Source organism: Triticum urartu, chromosome 7A (genome assembly GCF_056163025.1).
Source record: "Triticum urartu cultivar PI428250 chromosome 7A, HENAU_Tu73, whole genome shotgun sequence".
NCBI lineage: Eukaryota > Viridiplantae > Streptophyta > Magnoliopsida > Poales > Poaceae > Triticum > Triticum urartu.
The window spans coordinates 333,171,501-333,177,500 of NC_141879.1; positions in this window are offsets into that span (position 1 = coordinate 333,171,501).

Sequence of the window (6,000 nt, forward strand, 5' to 3'; positions counted from 1 at the left end):
AAGCCACTGGGCTACCAAGAAGTCGGATTCAGTTCAGTCCCGTTTTCAAGATCCGGTTCAGTGTTTGGGGATGGCTTGGTCCAAGCCCACATCCATAGTAGATGGACTTGAGCAGGCAAGTATGCCACCTACTGATATGATTGATTATGACAATTATGATATGGACTGGACGGTTGTGCAACCGATTGTACTGACTCGCTTACCCCCGAGAACACCTAAGACATGGGGGTTATTTACGCGAGTAAGCCTAGCAAGGACCAAGATCTCGATCTAGCCTAGTTGGGGCTTTAGAGTCACATGACACAGTACCAAGAACGGGAGAACCAGTAACAATTGATACGGATTTCCAACCAACGGATCTTCTTACCTTTGGACCGGAACCTTTAGTTGTTTCCTACTCGGTCTACAGCTTGGTTTGAAATGAGGGAGCCATACCGTGTGGTTGAAGCAGAGTACCGTTTCGCAGTGGATAGGGCACTATCTCTATTTGTAGCAGCATTGCGTATTGCTCTCACTAGGAAAGGGGGACATAACCCCTACTATAGAGCAGGAATGGAAGGGAATGAGCTCGGCTGCTTCTCCCCCACACTTCTTTATTTCTCCGTGCCCCTATTTAGTTAGTACTTTCGAGTTAAGAGCCAGAAAACGAACTATTTCATTTAATAAAAAAAGTGCAACGGCTGTAGAGTGAAAAGGCCATGAGGATGGCTACGGCTTTGAAGCTCCTTTATCTACCATAGATAGAATGGAAGAGTTTTTTCTCACTGCACTGATCCACCAAGGCTAGGGATATCCAATGGGATGGAGCTATTTCCCTTGGCACCTTAGAGTCCTCAGACGATGAACAGAGCACTAGATGCCCTAATCTACTCCTATGCTAAGTGTCTTTGTTTGGTTTGATTTCTTGTGAAAGCGGCTAGCCCCATCACTAAAGCATGCCTGTTCCATATGAAAGGTGATGTAGGTAGGGCTGGTAGGGGAAGTAAGAAATAGGTGAGACTCGTTAATGAAACTAGCCTTCAGCCTTAGATTTCTAAGTTCTGTTTCCACCATTACTAGTGTTTCCTTGCTTTTCATAATAGAAAAAGATCAACTAAAGTAAACCAGAGATTGTCGTAGAGATTGGTAGGACTGGGTATTATTCTGGGCGATGAAATGGATGGAATTTCTTGAAACATAACTCACTTCACTTATAATCGAATTTGGAAAAGGGAGACTAGCTGCTGCAATAAATCAAGAAGAAAGCAGGCGCAAAAGAGAAGCTCAATGAGAGAGATTCTAGACCGGTCATGGTCGGGGCTGATCGATCGCTCCTTAAAAGGGAGTTAACTGCTTCGAACCATACATGAGACTTATCTCATAGAGTGAGCTAGCCCCAGATAGCGAAGGATAGCTATTGACTTATTGGGAAACCCGCCTCCAATACATGCTTATCCCAGACCCCCTATTCCTTCATTTTAGGTTTTCATGGCCGATTCAATAACATAGTTTGCACACCTCTTTTCAATTCTCTAGAGATAGTTGTCATTTATCTCTTCTTCCGGGTCCCTCCTATTTGGTTGGAAGTTTCCTGCTCTAGTTGGGAAAGTAAGGGCCCTAGTTTCGTTATTGAGTCTCGTTATGGTCGAATATGAATGAATCCTGGAATGGAATAAAAACATGAGTAAAATGCATCGTAGTCCCTCAATCGAACAGTCAACTAGTTCATATCTAACCTTATGTATTCTTTTCCCACACCTTAGCTTCAAATAATTGAATGAATGAGTGCTATTTCAGAGTTCAAGTTTAGGTATTAGCTCGCTACACTTTAGTCAGTAGTTCTGTCCCTTTGTTCGGTGAACTAGTTCTGGATATAAGCATTAGAATGAGAGTGGCTACGTATTCGGATTACTTGACTCGCTTTCCTGTTTCCGAATCCCTTCTTGCATACAATCCTAATTCACAATCCGATTCTTGCTCGATTCTATAATGAAAAACAGACCTTGTGCCATGGATTTGATGAAGCTTGAAAGGACTCCCCTTGTTCGAAGCCAAAGATAAGAAGCATACGGGTGACAACCCCAATCCTTATATATCAATCCAATTACCGGAGGAACGAAGAACTAAGTTTGCCTGACGCCCGAAAACAACTTGTTTGTTTTGGTGGAAGAGGAAGAAATAGAGAAAGATCGCCGCTTTTCATACGCTAATTCGTGATTCAAAGTAGAGCGAGTGAGGGAGCTATACCCGGGACTCAATCAACATATGCCAAGTGTTCCGTAATCTATGGGCAGCACTCCATAGGAATGTTATAGTCTAGGCATGTCGTAGTAGTCATTAGACAGAAAGAGGAGAAACTTAACATGTCTTATTCCGAATTCCTGCGGTTGTCATTATGTTCCAGCAAGGAAATAGTCATTCTTTCATTCCGAGCATTCGACTAACGGCACAGATTTCTAGTGCTATAACAGAAACTGCCCTTAACGCGCAAATGAAAGCCCTCACAACACTCTTTACCTGCAACTGCTCCCGCTTATGGTAGTAGATAAACAGGTGGTGGACATGTATCTGCAGCCTCTGCTGCTGGTAGATTGACTGTTTTATATGGACTGAAAAAAAACGGAGGGTAGTGCTTGAGAATGCTACTCTATTCCTGGAATTAGCCATCCCCTTCTTTGACTATTCGACCTGCTCCTCGAAGCAAGGAAGGGAATGAAGATGGCATTGAATGCCCTTTCCGCAAGAAGGATAGGAGTTGGCTTACCGCATCTACCTTCTCATCGCGGGATAAGGGCTGGGGCGTTAACTTAAGTACTAAAGCTGCTGGAGCGGCTGCCTTCGTTGATTCCCCACGAAGGAATCGGAATATCGCTACTTCCCCTTACTGCCCTAAGCGGGGGAGATGGATTAAAAACCTTGTGTGAAGGAAAGGCTGTCAAAGTCGTTGACCATTAATCCGGTTGATGGACAAATGGACAGTGAATCAACGGAATCGAGTTGTTCTAAGGATTTGGATTCGGCAGTCGAGACATCTATATCTATGGAATTTCAAAAGAGAGAAAAGGATCCGAATCCGACCCGAGGACGAGCTCAAACCTTAGGGTTTGAAAAGAAGAAGTAAAGCTCTCGTTTACTTCAATCAAAAAAGGTAGGTCATAACACAGATTGAATTAGACCTTACTCAATCACTCATCGCTGGAAAAAGTAGAGCGATTTCCTCACAAAAAAGCACGAGCGAGATATTCTTCCTTAACAGGGATCTCAATTGCGGGAAGAAGTACAAAGGGCAAAGGCAGAAGTGGAAGGGTCAAACTCCTCTATCGGGGAAAGACAGGAAGGATCAAAGTGTAAAATCACTTGTTTGAAACATCTATAAAATAGAAATGGCTATTAGAAGTTGTATTTTCGGTGGTCAAAGGGAAGGAATCAGAAAAGAGGGAACCGCTCTCAAGGTAGAATCAGTTCCAGGAAAGTATGTCCATTGAAAGGAAAGAGTCCCTAAACAGACAGGTTTTCGGCAAATAAGAGGGGTCCTGGTCTTCGGCAACAAAAGAAGCCGAAGCGAGAGCTCGATCAAAGAACCTTTATAGATCCTCATCATCCTCAGGTTCTGGATACACAGCGAGAAGGGAATCTTCCTGTTCGAATGGAAGATTTTCGAAAGAGAGGGGAGAAATCAATCACATGCGTGAGCGGATCGAGCTATTATATAATAACTAACGGCTGAAAAAGCTATTCTTGGTAGATCCACTTGTCAAGGCGCGGAAAGCCGTGTTCCTTCTCAGCTCACGCTTTCCTGATTGATTTGAAAGACCCTACACACCACCGTATCCTTGGCTTTCTTCGCACTTTCAAAGAACTTGCTATCATTCTTTCGATTCTATCTCCTCGCTTTAGGTCTTATGCTTCTTATTAAAGGGGTTATGCCACTCCGAGTCCATCAGTGTTGAAGGAATGGACAGAGACAGGCAAAGACAAAGTACTAATTTTACTACCGATAGAGAGCAGAGCTAGAGACAAGATGCCTAGGACCTGGAGGAGATCCATAAGAACCAAGTCGTGGAGATGATAGCATCAAACTGGAGATAATAAACCTAACTCTCCGTGCTTTAATCGAGAATGGATACAGGGTCGTCGAGCGAAACCTTAATTAGGGGGTAGACCTACCTTGTTTTGTTGACTTATTGCTTTCCAGCAAAGCGTGCCGGCCCTATCTCTAAAGCACCAAACTTCCACATTTTAGGAGATGCCCTATCTTCCCTTAAAGAGCCAGCTTATTGAATAGATCTGTCACTCCTTACCTTACCTAAGACCCCTTCGGGATATCTTTTGAAAACCTTTTCTCTGAAAAGAAAAGATGTTTGCGATCCCTTGCCCGCTCGATTAAAGAAAGTGGGATCTGGCCTTGCATTTTTTAGATAGGGCTCCCTCACGGCATTCTTGCTCTTGCATTTGAAAGTCGAATCAGGATTCCATCTAGAGAAAGGTTCCGAATGGAACTAGTGAATGTGTATGCCGAACGTAGGCAGGTATACCTGACCTTTGATATTAAGCTATGATCTCTCTTCTCTCTCTTGAAGTTCCCACAAAGCGACTCTGAACCTAAGACCGGGTTGTGGGATGTCTTTTGATATTCTAAACTAAGAAAAACGCAATTGGATTTCTTTTTATATCCCTATGATAGGAAATGAAAGAAAAGGTCGAGCTTAAGCCGATTCCATTGCGGAAAGAAAAGAGGCTCTCCCATTCCCACCTGATACGTCAAAAGCAATTGACTAATAAGGGGAACCAACCAGTCGAATTCGATTGATTATGTCACTCCGCATTACTAGAAAAGGGCAGTAGCTTTCTACTAAAATGGGCTTTGGCACTCCTTCCGCTATTACTCGAAATAATAATAATAGTGAAAGGGCAGTCGAATTTGTGACTACGTCAAAGGCTCGTTTCACTCGAATTTAAAGTCTGTAACACCTACTTATTTCTATTAATTAAAGCTTGCCCATGGCTGCTTTCTTCCCATTCTTTCTTCTTTCTCCGTCACTAGATTCCGGTTAAAACGCTTGGTCCACCCATGCTTTTCCTCTCCATTTTTCATATGGAAAGGGAAAGCAGTGCCAACTTATTGGAATTCTGCATGGCATATTTCCCAACCTTCATTCCTGCTATTCCAGGCTCTAGTGCTCAGTCATAAACCTATTGCCCGCTCCGCTTTCCCATTCCTATTGCTTTCGGTATCTGAATCTTCTGAATTCAAGTAGAGAATACCAGGGCTTTCTTCTTCTTTGATTTTCCTTGGGGCAGAGGATAAAAAAATGGATTTCCGACATAGCACCTGCGGCATTAGGATTCTAAGATTTAGGAGGGGAAGGCTGAGGAGAGGGATCAAATGCATTGAAGCAATCTCAAGATTCAGAAACGATCAAAATAATGGTACGGGGAGAAGAAAGAGAGGAGAGTCACGAAAATAGGGTAAACGCAAAGAGACGATGAAAAGCAATCAGAGAGGAGAGGGAAGAATGACAATGGAAATCATAAAGCTCAGCGAGGAGCACATTACTATGAATAATAATGGAGAGGGACATTAAAGGGGAAAACTGAGCAAAGAGATATAAAAATATATTAGAAAAGCTTTTCACTTCTACTTCGTTTTCTTGTTTAGATTCATTACTTCAGTGATTGAACATGGGCAGATACCTATAAGGACCCCATTTCATTGACCTTCGCCCTTTTATATCCCTCGTTGAGATATGTTATCCGGACCAACTCCCACGTAGAAAACCAAGAGCAGTGAGTTACAAAACCAAGAGCAGTTAGAATCGCGTAGCTGCGTGCCCCTTTTTCTGACTAGCTTCTTGTGAAAAGCATTGCAGGCACGAGCACACCTGATGAACTCAGAAACCTACTATGGAATCAATCAACCCATCGCACCCGAGTGCTCTGCTCTCCAAGCTCTGCGCAGGTGTTTTTACATTAAAATCCCCGAACAATTTTATGCTATCAAAGTAGGTGGATTGGTCTGTG